The following is a 15364-nucleotide window of genomic DNA, read 5'->3' as shown; positions in this document are numbered from 1 at the left end:
CGCGTGAGACGACGCTTCATATAGTCCCAAACATGCTCAATGGGGGACAGATCCGGAGATCTTGCTGGCCAGGGTAGTTGACTTACACCTTCTAGAGCACGTTGGGTGGCACGGGATACATGCGGACGTGCATTGTCCTGTTGGAACAGCAAGTTCCCTTGCCGGTCTAGGAATGGTAGAACGATGGGCTCGATGACGGTTTGGATGTACCGTGCACTATTCAGTGTCCCCTCGACGATCACCAGTGGTGTACGGCCAGTGTAGGAGATCGCTCCCCACACCATGATGCCGGGTGTTGGCCCTGTGTGCCTCGGTCGTATGCAGTCCTGATTGTGGCGCTCACCTGCACGGCGACAAACACACATACGATCACCATTGGCACCAAGGCAGAAGCGACTCTCATCGCTGAAGACGACACGTCTCCATTCGTCCCTCCATTCACGCCTGTCGCGACACCACTGGAGGCGGGCTGCACGATGTTGGGGCGTGAGCGGAAGACGGCCTAACGGTGTGCGGGACCGTAGCCCAGCTTCATGGAGACGGTTGCGAATGGTCCTCGCCGATACCCCAGGAGCAACAGTGTCCCTAATTTGCTGGGAAGTGGCGGTGCGGTCCCCTACGGCACTGCGTAGGATCCTACGGTCTTGGCGTGCATCCGTGCGTCGCTGCGGTCCGGTCCCAGGTTGACGGGCACGTGCACCTTCCGCCGACCACTGGCGACAACATCGATGTACTGTGGAGACCTCACGCCCCACGTGTTGAGCAATTCGGCGGTACGTCCACCCGGCCTCCCGCATGCCCACTATACGCCCTCGCTCAAAGTCCGTCAACTGCACATACGGTTCACGTCCACGCTGTCGCGGCATGCTACCAGTGTTAAAGACTGCGATGGAGCTCCGTATACCACGGCAAACTGGCTGATACTGACGGCGGCGGTGCACAAATGCTGCGCAGCTAGCGCCATTCGACGGCCAACACCGCGGTTCCTGGTGTGTCCGCTGTGCCGTGCGTGTGATCATTACTTGTACAGCCCTCTCGCAGTGTCCGGAGCAAGTATGGTGGGTCTGACACACCGGTGTCAATGTGTTCTTTTTTCCATTTCCAGGTGTGTATATGTGTGAAGCAATGAGAATTGTAAAGAAGTATTCGCAGTTCAGTCTATAACTGCACTTGTAAATATAAACGTACAAAGTCAAGATCGACGTTCACCGCTGATGCCGAATTAAAGCTAAGTATTTTATTGTATTCCTGTCTACTATCTTTCTAATCACCTAAGATGTTCCAGATACATGTCAAGTGCAGTTCATTGATCCTCATGTGAGCCTACGTGATCAAAGCGTGCAATTAATGGCCACCCCTTGCGATCAGACTAAGAGTCAAATTGCGTGACACCCTTTTTCCATGAGGCACATAGTTCCGCATTATACATAACAATCTGTTCCATGCCTGCTTATTTAGTACAAAATGCGTCTTTTAGGTAAACTTACATGACCCTTGAAGTACTTTTACAGCAATTAAAGCCTTTGAACACTAGAAGTGTAAACCAGGTTTAGTCTGACCCTGGAGTTTTTTGTTGTTACTGTGCATGCGTCACTTCACGTATATAAAACTGCTGCCAGGAATATAAATTCTGCAGTGAGACCTAGCTTAAGACGGGCTTTTGAAGTTGTGATACATTATTGTTTAATTAATTTCACAGAAATGTTTTTTGGAGGGTCACTGTTATACTGGAATACACATTATGTAGCTCTTCTGTCGCTAAGTATGAAGGTCAATTGTGTGAAATAAGCACATAGAAGTGACATTTTATTAATGGGATATGTTATAAGGGAAGCAATGTTAGAAGAACTCAGTTAAAAAAAAAGGACGTTAGTGACTTTCCTGACGAAAGTGATTATGAAGCTGATGCTCCTGCAACAGTTAAGGACAGTGGTGAAACTTCTTGAGGCAGCAATGAACAAACATTCGTCTACGGTAAGAGTGGTCATCACTGGAGCACAGCTCTCCCTAACAGAAGAGGCCGGTCACTTGACGATAACATTATAGCCCATATTCCAAGAGTGTGGAAATAATGAATGAATGGATTTGTGTGTAATCAAGAACACCTCAAAATATTTGTGTAACTGTGCATTTCCGCCTCCTTAGCTGACTGGCAGTTGGCCTTTGTCTATGGAGCGGTGCGGTACATCCCAGCCGCTCCGTTCCGCGTTTCCAGGTCTGTTGTTGTTTGACGCGCCACCGCGCTGATATTCTAGTTACGTTCCTGACATCCGATGGCACTTAAGTATCGGAAAGCCGCTATCAATCAGCAATTTAACGCACAGATTTCCAGGTTAAGGCCAGCCCAGTGCCAGGGGCACGCCCGTTGGGGTTAGCTCGCTTGAAATGGCCAAAAGTTGTAGGTTTATAGATCAACTGGCACATCTGTAACGCTGCAGGAGTAGCTTTTTAGGACAGTAAAGTAGATAAAGTAGAAAGTATAATTTAGCCTTACCCATAGCAAACAAACACTCTCACATCCTGTAGCAAGATAGAAGGCAGAAAACTTGTAATTGTAATAATAGTGCTAAAATATATAACTGTACTGTAGTAATTAAGACCCGCAAATGCATAAGATGGTGGGTTATTATGCATGAATATCATTGGTTGAATAAAGATTTTTTTTTTTTTTTTTTAGTAATACTGTAGACCGAAGGCCCACGAAGTAGAGAGATTTTAAGAAACGTGATACATGTGTGTGTGTGTGTGTGTGTATGTTTGTGTGAATACCTAAGGGTCCAACTGCTGAGGTCATCGGTCCCTAGACTTACACACTACTTAAACTAACTTATGCTAAGAACAACACACACACCCGAACTTCCGGCGGGAGGGGCCGCGCAGTCCGTGACACGGCGCCCTAAACCGCGTGGCCACTCCGCGCGACCGTGATACATGGTTGCACCAAAGAGCTGCTCCAGAGTTTTATATCTTAAGTTCACTGACGTTGAAGCATGTGATAAACTTCTCAGACGCTTGACGCAAGGTTACGAATCTGCCACTCTGACCTGAAAGAAATGTGGGTGTGGTAACACTTGAACGTACTAGACTGAGAATACAAAATGTGAGCGTGTTTGAGCTACCATTTCAAGCTCCAGCCCCCGCATCTCGTGGTCGTGCGGTAGCGTTGTCGCTTCCCACGCCCGGGTTCCCGGGTTCGATTCCCGGCGGGGTCAGGGATTTTCTCTGCCTCGTGATGGCTGGGTGTTGTGTGCTGTCCTTAGGTTAGTTAGGTTTAAGTAGTTCTAAGTTCTAGGGGACTTATGACCACAGCAGTTGAGTCTCATAGTGCTCAGAGCCAAGCTCCAGCCGATTTTGTCGCACTTACTCTTCGACCCTATGGCGCAGTTCTCGACCATACAGCCGAAAAATGGAAGATCTTCTAAACTTACCCTGTACTTAATGGGCTGCGACAGGTCCGTATTTAACTGCACCGTCTTATATCTTCGTATCTCACGATCGCTGGTTTCCGAGCGATAATTATTTACTGTGGTCAACCGATGTCGGCCATGTACGTACAGAATGCCTGCAACGCCGTATCATGTAGACTCCATTAGACGATGAGATTCCACTGTCGATAGCCACCTCTATGCCGATGTTGCAGCGGCGAGACGGGGGAAACCAGCTGTCTACGAGAAAAGCAATCCGTCTTCAGGCCACGAGTGGCCTACCGGGACCATCCGACCGCCGTGTCATCCTCATAGAGGATGCGGATAGGAGGGGCGTGGGATCAGCACACAACTCTCCCGGCCATTATGATGGTATTCTTGATCGAAGCCGCTACTATTCGGTCGAGTAGCTCCTCAATTGGCATCACGAGGTTGAGTGCACCCCGAAAAATGTCAACAGCGCATGGCGGCCTGGATGGTCACCCATCCAAGTGCCGACCACGCCCGACAGCGCTTAACTTCGGTGATCTCACGGAAACCGGTGTATCCACTGCGGCAAGGCCGTTGCACCAGCTGTCTATGACAACCTTTTATGTTGGTGCAAGCCTGCGAGGCCCCTGCAGCAGTTCCTGAGGAGCTCCCAGCGTCTTCTAGGGCTGATGCCTCTGTTACCCTCTCGTCGAGCCCAGGCGAAACGCATGCACCGCTGAAACGACAAGACGACGTTGCGGTGTAAGTTGAGGATCGGGATTCTGCACCCACCCGCTGCCCTGCAGCGGACACAGAGGCGAGACAGCGTAAATAGGATTCGCCAAAGCGCCATGAGAAACGGCGCATAATGACCGAGGCAGCAGAACGGCGCGAGGAAGCAACGATGGATGATGAGGTGCTTCAGCCGGTACACCGATCCGACACGGCCGATCCTAACGTACCACATGATTTGATGTCTTCCCCCGCTAAAGGCGGAACCGCGCACTGTGGGAGTGCTGGAGACCACCGAAGCCCCACCCCTGGGAATGCACCGACGACTACTTCTGCCTCTCCAGATACAGTGGTATCGCAGTTCCTGGGAGACTGAGCGCAGGAGATGGAGAGACAGGTTGCGCTTCAGAACCCTTAACGATACCGCGTCCACGTTGACGGCGACAGACGCCTAGGCCGGCGTGACCTATACCCGCCGCTTCCTTTCTCTGCGCCTGAAGTTGCTCCACACTGCGACCACTGCCCACCTGTAATACCAAGGACAGACGCCGCGACTTGATGGAACAGGCATAACGTCTCGCCACGATCAATGTCAACGGCACTACTTCTGCTCTCAAAACCCGTATGCTGCAAGATACATTACGAGCCGCGGATCTGGATGTTGTTTTCTTTCAAGAAGTCGGACCAGGACTCTGTCTCGATGTTTACTGACATGACGCCTACGCCACGCCTTCATATGTGGGCAGAGGAGGTACGGTTATTCTGCTCAGAGAAGGAACTGTAGCAACAGGCGTATCTTATTTACCGTTGGTCCATGTGGTCGCACTCATGGTTGGTACAGTTCGTCTGGAGAACCTGTATGATCCTTCCGGAACCGACAAAAGGAGAGAATTTTGCACCTGTTATGCCGAAGACATAGCATTGCTCTTCCAGAGAAATGCCGACACTTGTTAGTTGGCGGAGATTTCAGTTATGTTCTCAGACCGTCTCGGCACTTCAGGCCCTTGTAAAGGACTTGGCTTTGTTGGACACACGGGTTATACAACACAGCGTTCGCAAGGCATAAACGCGAGCGCTTTGAGTCGAGTTTACGTTATACGCGGCCCGCGGTGGGCAGTTGTCGACCGCGAGATGTGGCTTGCAGCGTTCACGGACCACGTAGAGTATGTGTTTACTTTCACCCTCCCGCACCAACGCGTCTGACGAAGTAGGGGTCCGTGGCGCCTCAGTGTGGCCCTCCTTGACAACGATGCAGACGCGATGTTGAGTCTAGATGGAGCAGATGCCAACGGAGAATGCCCGCCTACGCCTCCACACTTCAAAGGTGGTTACTGTGTGTCAAACCCGCCTTGTGCCGAACATCAGCCGGCCATGGACGAGATAGAGCGCGCTCGTATACCACGACCGAACTGGTTGTGCAGCCGCCGTCACCGGAACGACAATCGGCAGAAAACCATGTCAAGGCACAACTACTACGTAATACCGATGTTCGTCTCGCGGGTGTGCGGATGAGTGCGAGGACAAATGATGATGTTAGCGGAGAACGACCAGCTTACTACGGAGGTCGAGACGGAGAATCGACGACGAGATGAAATAATAGTGGATATCTACCGAGTGTTCACACAGTCATATATACGTCACTACGAGCGAGAGTACAACATGGATCTAGGAGTCAGGAAAGTCCTATACGACCTATCTGTCACTGGGAACGCATAAGGTTATGCGACGCTCTTGTCGGAGGTGACTTTAGAAGAACTACGAGAAACTGTTGTGCGTTGCTCACAACGAAACGCCAGGCCCAGAAGGACTCTCTCTTGAATTTTACGACAGAATTTTTGATCTTACGGCCCAGCGTGGGCCAGGGTGTACATAGAACTCTAGAATCCCGATTTTCAAGTACCATCAGAATTCACTGAGGGCCTCTTGATCCCGGTGCCCAAACCCGGAGGAGGCTGTTGCCTGCTTGATTTTGGTCCATTGAAAATGTTAAACACTGACTACAAGCTGTTGACACGCATCCTCCGTGAGAGGCTCAAATCTAAGTAATGGCGGCCATTCACACTGATCAAGCCTGCCTCGGAAGCAAAAATAATGTGTTTACGACTTTGAGCACATATACAGACGTGGTGGCGCTGGTGCAGACATGTCGTCTCCACGGTTCTCTTGTCGCACAGGATTTGCTTTCGGTCGCATCGAACATGGTTTCCTGCGTAGTTATGGAACACACCGGTATCCCTCGCGTGACGACATCTGTTGTGCTTCGTTCGGTCCACGGGTCTGCCACGAGGACTATGGTAAACGGCTATCGGTCCGCCCCGTCCGTGTCAACAGGTCCGTCAGACAGGGCTGTCCTCTTTCTGCCATGTTATTCGTCATTGCCCTCGAACCCGGTCTTAATGGACTGTGGCGACGCTTGGAGGGTCTTAACGTCGGCTCTGCGACCTTTCGATGTGCGCGTACCCCGATGATGTGATGTTCCTAGCACGGACTGCTGACGAAATACGTACAGCGCTTTAGTGGCTGCAAAATTATGGGGAGGTGGCAGTCAATGTGATAAATCAACGGAAATCACGCTACGTGGAGGTGAGACGTGGCATGCCTGCAGACCTGGATGTATCCCTGACAAAGCTCCCAATGCTCAAATGCTTAGGGATATCGTTCCATCTACAAATTCAACTACAGTGGCCTTTACGTATCGAGAGGTCTCACGATAACTCCGCACACAGGCTCGCCTCAATAAATTTGGATGTTGGAATTTCTGCAACGAGCTCAATACGTCAGTGTGTACATGGCTTGCCAACTGATCCATTACGTCTACGTATTACCGATGACAAATACGATGGCTTCCAGGATACAAGCAGTGTTCGGACACATGGTGAACACTGGTGCAGTTTCTAAGATCCGTTTTGTTGCTATTACTTTCCCCTTCCACGAGGAAGGTATAGGACTTACTCAAATCAAGTAGAGCAATAGTGCTGTACCTTCGATCAATGCGGCGACTCCTTTTACCAACAGACATTCTTGCTGGAATCTTAATAGCAGAGGTGGCCTCACACACGCTGTGCCCATAGGTACTTGTTGGCCATTCATCGCCCTCGTTATTGCATTAGAACGCTGAGCCGTGGCGGCTGGCGCTAGGGGGTTCTACTTGCATCGCTGATACCGAAATTCGGCTGCCTTGCTGTCTTTGACTGCTCCTCCCGGCGGGTTTTTCGGGTGAACGTGTGACGGAAGAGTCTGCAGTCGGCGTTCATCGAGCCAACTTGTGTGGAAAGCACACCCGAACCGCGCTCGCCGTCCTTGTCTTTTGTCGCTCCGGATGTAGGGGGCCGATCATTGGGCGCCTTGACGGGTTCGTCGTCTCACGCTGAACAGCTTCCCAGCTCGTAATTTGGAAGCTCCAACCATTCTGTGTTTAACTAAGAAGATTGTTGAAACTTACTATGGCATGGGTAGCTGCCGGAGATGCTTCTGAACTTGGTTCCACAGTGGCTATTTTAAGGAGGCTGATGTTCCTCATTTCGTTTCTCATCATTTGTGGAGTGTGTGTTTTAAGTGGTTTTCATTCAAGTTTTAACTTGTTTTAGGACATATTGACCGCTTGGGGACTGGTTGCCGTTGTGTACGCGCCCTGCAGCCGTAGAGTTAACGGTTTAATCGTTTGTCACGGCAGGATTTGGTATGTTTATTTAATGTTGAAAATGGCTTAAGGCAACTGCAAGTGATCTCTAAGTTTCCTGCTAATTTACTGGGAGTCGGGTAATGTTAGAGCATTGCTCCATAAGAATTTGGTGGCATGCTTATGATATATTCCAGTGTGGCTGTGATTTGAACTTGTTTTCATTGCAGGCCATTTGTTAAGTCTACTCGTTTCCTGGCGTCGGTGTAGTTATGGACCGCTCATTGTGAGGTCGGTCGGACTATATACAAAATATACGAGTATGCCGCTTGCTTGTGAGCCTGTGCACGAGCCGTGGGGAGTGAACGCTCGCATTGCCTGCCGGCCGTAGCGTTATTGCTTGCAAATTCTGCCGTGGGCCTTAACGAAGTTCTCTAAAGTTAAGTGACGTCACTTTGTTAATATTAGCGTTTCTGTAAGTTATTTTACTGGTTATTACTAGCCATGCGAAGGCCGGAGTGGCCGAGAGGTTCTAGGCACTTCAGTCTGGAACCACGCGACCGCTATGGTCGCAGTTTCGAATCTTGCCTCGGGCATGGATGTGTGTGACGTCCTTAGGTTAGTTAGGTTTAAGTAGTTATAAGTTCTAGGGGACTGATGACATCATTTGTGTATCTTTAATGAATGTGCAACTTGTTATTTTTCCTGTGTGCCAGTTTTGCTGCCTTGGTTGGCCCACTTTGCATTTTAAGTACAAGCATGTTTCACTGTGGACCTTTATGTAGCCAGTTCAGTTTTATTAACGTTTAAGATCTTCGTTTTTTAATGAAGTTTGAAAGGGTCCTGTAGCCACCTTTCATTGCCAACTCTCGTAGTGGTCAAGTCGGCAAAGAGGTTTCCGCTACTTGGGAGAAATCCACCTGCGTTAGGTTGGTGGCGGAAATGGCATCCTGGGGTTTTCCGGTCCACGCGGAGCGTGGAAGAGGCTGGAGAAGCGGGAGGCAGTCTGCCGTCGGTACGGGAAGCGGACACAGCTGTGCTCCAGTCGAAGAAGGGTGAGTTGGACTGACCGCGTGGCGCGTTTTCACATAGAGAGGGGAGCTTTTAGCTTTCGGTCTCGAATTTCGTCTTATAAAGATTTACTTGCTGGGTTGCAGCAGGGAATGCAAGGCTTTTGTAGACTTTCAGTTTGATTCCCAATGCAGTCTTGACTTTGATCCGTGAGAGGAACGCAGCACAAGGGAGTTGCATATGTTGAAGTGCCCTCGGTTCAGTGTGAATGTTTATGTGCCTACATCTGTGTATGTATGCTTCTAATCTTTTCCGGATCTTGGTAATTTTTGTGTATTTGTGAATTTTCTTTGTCTCATGTGACACATAGTTAGCATGCAACAGCAGTCTATAGATGCACTACATCAATGTTTTAAGGAATAAATAATTTTGCCTTCAATCTTATCTTGTGTACCGATGTTACGTCGCCGTTACCTTCGCCATTTACCTTATAGTTTTCCTTGTTGGCCCACCTATAGCGTTTCCATGTGCACAGGTGTAGTGATTAGTGTCCCTTTTTTTATCTGAAACAAATGCTCTGGAATAGATCGTGTTTTCACGAATCTTGCTGCAGGCTGCACTTACGCATGGTGTTCACGACCTCTTTACTTTACTCAATATTTGATTCACGGGAAGAATGCCTGGATCATATTACGTAATAACTACATCCCATTCATTATCAATGACTGTACAATGAATGTTCTCTTGTGAGTTTTTCTTATTAATAAATTAAGTAATTTTCCGACTCAGTGCTACCTCTTCTTGTCGTGTGGCTAGAGTCGGTGGCGACCCTATCTTTTATATTGATTTCAGTGTCAAGTAGCATTTTCTTATTCAAAGTGTGCGTGGCTCTTTTAGCTATCAGGATACATTCGAAGGGCGCTTCATGCTTCTTGCACCTACCGTCCTTTTATTCACGCTACTTATATTCACGTCACTTACACATCTTCATTGTTTTTTTATTAGTAATATTAAGAAGGCCCTTTTTGTCAAGTTAATTTTGGGCACTATTCCATGTATTGATCAGGAGTGAGAAACTCCTAAGATTTTGTGGTAATCTGTACACATGATATTTTGTAACGATCCCTGTGAGCGCAGTTCTTAAGTGGGTGCAAGGCCGCCTAGGGAGCCACCGCATCAGAAAGCACAGGGCTTGGTCCACCGGCAGGCGTTGCCGAACCCTGGTATCAACGGCGAAGCAGTGATGCGGCGAGCGGTCACAGCTGTTTCCCCGTCAGAGGGGAGGGGACGCTGGTCTTCCCCCAGGCGCAGGCTCACACCGGAGTCCGCAGGCGTGTCACCACGGCAGCGCCAGCTGATGGCCGGCGTTCCACCCCATGCGCTAGTCATCTGACAAGCGAAAGGGAAAGTATGACGCACACCAGGCGAGGCCGCCGATCCCTGAGCGCCGCTAGTCCAGACGGCTGCTGCGGTAACGCCCACTGCCCGGAGGGACGCGGGTCCCACCACTGACGCATCAGCTGAGACGGTGCAAAGAGGTGATAAGCGGGTCTCAAGCCCGACACCCGCACGAGTTTACGTCGACCTCGATGCGACGCAGAAGAGCGCGTGTCTCCCCATTGACACGACAGGAGACGGGGGCGTGTGTCGGTAAAACACATTCCTCCACAACACACGGACGACGACCGCCAAGCCGCCTTCTCGATGATGAGGCAGGGCCCACAAGTGGCGATGTCCTGCAAATCTGCAACGCCGAACCATCCCACAGTATGGACGCAGAGGGTGGAAACGGGCACGAGGCAACGTCGCGGGGTGCTGTCTAGGATGAACAACCTGGGTTACAACGGACGTTACAATCAACGCCGCTGCGAACTCCCCAGTTCAGTGTTGTGGTCCCCTAGTAGCTTATCCTCCAAGTCGCCTTTAGAAGAGACGCCCACCCCAGCACCTAAAGAGAATACCCAGTGAAACAACCATGTGGCGAAACTGAAAAATGACAGCGTGTCAACGAGTTGATTTCTGGATGTGTTTTTGTACTCATGTCTTATTTTCCATAGGTGATTATTTACCAGCTGTCATATCACTGGGTTCATTAATGATTTTGTATCACGGTATTTGTTGTGAATATTGTATTTTGCACTTTCACTTGCATGTTTTTATATATGTCAGCACCAGATGATACTGCTTTGGTTCGTGATAATGATTTTGCATCATTGTATTTCTTTATATATTTATATATATTATGTACCTGTTCACCTATGTCTCTATGTTAACTTTTGATAGTTGGTTAAAGCAATTTTAAAATAATATCTCATGGTTGTGGTCGTAATAGGTCAGATGACATGATGTTAGCGTAGTATATCACGCTTAATTTAATTTGTCCTGTTTGCTTTGTGGACCGCATGAGGTCACAATTATTGACTAAGGTCAGATAAAGCTCACTTGGATATAAGAGATTAATCAACTCCTTTGTGCTGCTGTTTACTGTTGCAATTGTTACTCTTTAGGGTATGTTTGTTTCGAAGACTGTTGGCGAATCTCCTAGCATGGCGAGAAAATTCGCGGCACAGTCTTCTCCGGGACGTTTGGGGTGATGAAAGGGTCCTGTAGCCACCTTTCATTGCCAACTCTCGTAGTGGTCAAGTCGGCAAAGAGGTTTCCGCTACTTGGGAGAAATCCACCTGCGTTAGGTTGGTGGCGGAAATGGCATCCTGGGGTTTTCCGGTCCACGCGGAGCGTGGAAGAGGCTGGAGAAGCGGGAGGCAGTCTGCCGTCGGTACGGGAAGCGGACACAGCTGTGCTCCAGTCGAAGAAGGGTGAGTTGGACTGACCGCGTGGCGCGTTTTCACATAGAGAGGGGAGCTTTTAGCTTTCGGTCTCGAATTTCGTCTTATAAAGATTTACTTGCTGGGTTGCAGCAGGGAATGCAAGGCTTTTGTAGACTTTCAGTTTGATTCCCAATGCAGTCTTGACTTTGATCCGTGAGAGGAACGCAGCACAAGGGAGTTGCATATGTTGAAGTGCCCTCGGTTCAGTGTGAATGTTTATGTGCCTACATCTGTGTATGTATGCTTCTAATCTTTTCCGGATCTTGGTAATTTTTGTGTATTTGTGAATTTTCTTTGTCTCATGTGACACATAGTTAGCATGCAACAGCAGTCTATAGATGCACTACATCAATGTTTTAAGGAATAAATAATTTTGCCTTCAATCTTATCTTGTGTACCGATGTTACGTCGCCGTTACCTTCGCCATTTACCTTATAGTTTTCCTTGTTGGCCCACCTATAGCGTTTCCATGTGCACAGGTGTAGTGATTAGTGTCCCTTTTTTTATCTGAAACAAATGCTCTGGAATAGATCGTGTTTTCACGAATCTTGCTGCAGGCTGCACTTACGCATGGTGTTCACGACCTCTTTACTTTACTCAATATTTGATTCACGGGAAGAATGCCTGGATCATATTACGTAATAACTACATCCCATTCATTATCAATGACTGTACAATGAATGTTCTCTTGTGAGTTTTTCTTATTAATAAATTAAGTAATTTTCCGACTCAGTGCTACCTCTTCTTGTCGTGTGGCTAGAGTCGGTGGCGACCCTATCTTTTATATTGATTTCAGTGTCAAGTAGCATTTTCTTATTCAAAGTGTGCGTGGCTCTTTTAGCTATCAGGATACATTCGAAGGGCGCTTCATGCTTCTTGCACCTACCGTCCTTTTATTCACGCTACTTATATTCACGTCACTTACAAGTTGTGATATTATGTGGCTGTGTAACTTTGGGTTGGAAGTGTATAATGTTACTAGCCTTTTGATATATGGTTAAACGAGAATGATTGTTTATGATTGATTATTCGCCGTGCCTACTATCTATGTTTTTGGTTGCTGATGCAAAATATGATTCCTATTCGTGTTTATGTAATTCAATTAAAGTGAAAATTTGTATATTGCATCAGTGAGAGGCAAATGTCCGAATTGAAGTTTGTAATAAAGTCTGTTTGAGTCAAATTAAAATTGTATAACAATCACAAGCTTGTCCATCACCAGTGATGCCGGGCTTCCGATTTTCTTTAAATAACTGTGGTGAGATTGTAATTCTGATTTTCTAAAGTATTAAGCAGTACCAAGGTTCAGACGTTTTTAGTGGAATACAGCTATATGTTGAGAGTTATGCCGGAGACATGGACTCCGACAACAATTATTTATTATAGTGTTCTCCAACGCTGGAATTCGGCTAAAGACATTGTACGGCGCCACCCCACGGTCGACTGGACGCGGGTAGACGTAGTATGTGGTCACTAATGAGAAATTTCCGACTCGACGAAGGCTACATGCCATTCACCTGACGATTCCATGTGCTACAGACGAACACAGGCCCCGCACGCGAGCGAGTTCTGTTAAGTGACCCGCCAGATACTGGCTTTCCTCCTACGCCGCCCCTTTGCTTCGACTGTGCCCCCGGACCTCCTTCATGACGACGGTGTCTACTTCCCGATGCGGGTGGAGGAATGGCGATACACTACACGCACGGCGACCGCGAAAAGGAAGTCCTCAACTTGTGACAATACAAGATGGACGAATTCGTGGTCTTAGCGAACAGAACGCAATACCGGACGGTTTTTGCTAATTATTTGGGATTGTCGTTCGTGGACCCACTGCCCAGCTGGGGTGTGCCGGCAGTGAGAAGTTGAATCGCAGACGTGATGTACACTCCTGGAAATGGAAAAAGAACACATTGACACCGGTGTGTCAGACCCACCATACTTGCTCCGGACACTGCGAGAGGGCTGTACAAGCAATGATCACACGCACGGCACAGCGGACACACCAGGAACTGCGGTGTTGGCCGTCGAATGGCTCTAGCTGCGCAGCATTTGTGCACCGCCGCCGTCAGTGTCAGCCAGTTTGCCGTGGCATACGGAGCTCCATCGCAGTCTTTAACACTGGTAGCATGCCGCGACAGCGTGGACGTGAACCGTATGTGCAGTTGACGGACTTTGAGCGAGGGCGTATAGTGGGCATGCGGGAGGCCGGGTGGACGTACCGCCGAATTGCTCAACACGTGGGGCGTGAGGTCTCCACAGTACATCGATGTTGTCGCCAGTGGTCGGCGGAAGGTGCACGTGCCCGTCGACCTGGGACCGGACCGCAGCGACGCACGGATGCACGCCAAGACCGTAGGATCCTACGCAGTGCCGTAGGGGACCGCACCGCCACTTCCCAGCAAATTAGGGACACTGTTACTCCTGGGGTATCGGCGAGGACCATTCGCAACCAACTCCATGAAGCTGGGCTACGGTCCCGCACACCGTTAGGCCGTCTTCCGCTCACGCCCCAACATCGTGCAGCCCGCCTCCAGTGGTGTCGCGACAGGCGTGAATGGAGGGACGAATGGAGACGTGTCGTCTTCAGCGATGAGAGTCGCTTCTGCCTTGGTGCCAATGATGGTCGTATGCGTGTTTGGCGCCGTGCAGGTGAGCGCCACAATCAGGACTGCATACGACCGAGGCACACAGGGCCAACACCCGGCATCATGGTGTGGGGAGCGATCTCCTACACTGGCCGTACACCACTGGTGATCGTCGAGGGGACACGGAATAGTGCACGGTACATCCAAACCGTCATCGAACCCATCGTTCTACCATTCCTAGACCGGCAAGGGAACTTGCTGTTCCAACAGGACAATGCACGTCCGCATGTATCCCGTGCCACCCAACGTGCTCTAGAAGGTTAAGTCAACTACCCTGGCCAGCAAGATCTCCGGATCTGTCCCCCATTGAGCATGTTTGGGACTGGATGAAGCGTCGTCTCACGCGGTCTGCACGTCCAGCACGAACGCTGGTCCAACTGAGGCGCCAGGTGGAAATGGCATGGCAAGCCGTTCCACAGGACTACATCCAGCATCTCTACGATCGTCTCCATGGGAGAATAGCAGCCTGCAGTGCTGCGAAAGGTGGATATACACTGTACTAGTGCCGACATTGTGCATGCTCTGTTGCCTGTGTCTATGTGCCTGTGTTTCTGTCAGTGTGATCATGTGATGTATCTGACCCCAGGAATGTGTCAATAAAGTTTCCCCTTCCTGGGACAATGAATTCACGGTGTTCTTATTTCAATTTCCAGGAGTGTATTTGCGATCCCCATATGGTAACAGAAACAATTTCTGACTGTGTGCAGCTGCTCGGGACATTCCGACGATTGACAACTGCTGATGGTCGTTGAAATGACGCCCGCCTCTTACTGGCCACCCGCTTCAATAAGGTGATTCCAATGGGCAAGATGGATCTTTTTCGTTCACATTATCATTTTAAATTTTGGAGCATGACTCCCTTAAAAAACTGTGACACCGCACTTCGGCGGTAGGAGGGGGGGAGACATCATCGCCAGGCCTCGGAACTCGACCCCTGATAGCCTTGCCTCCTCCAGCCTGTAGCAGACTATGCTCCTCAATTAAAATATAAATAAATAAACTTGGCAGGTTGCGGCGCTCGTGGAGTATCGACGCCGCATGTGGCGACTTTTAGAAGTGTTTCTTTGTGTTTCTTCAACGAAAAAAGTAAAAACAAAAGAAAGTTGTCAGCGCGACAGAATGCCATGCGCGGGG

The sequence above is a fragment of the Schistocerca cancellata genome, chromosome 7 (genome assembly GCF_023864275.1).
Source record: "Schistocerca cancellata isolate TAMUIC-IGC-003103 chromosome 7, iqSchCanc2.1, whole genome shotgun sequence".
Lineage (NCBI taxonomy): Eukaryota > Metazoa > Arthropoda > Insecta > Orthoptera > Acrididae > Schistocerca > Schistocerca cancellata.
This window is presented reverse-complemented; position numbering follows the sequence as displayed.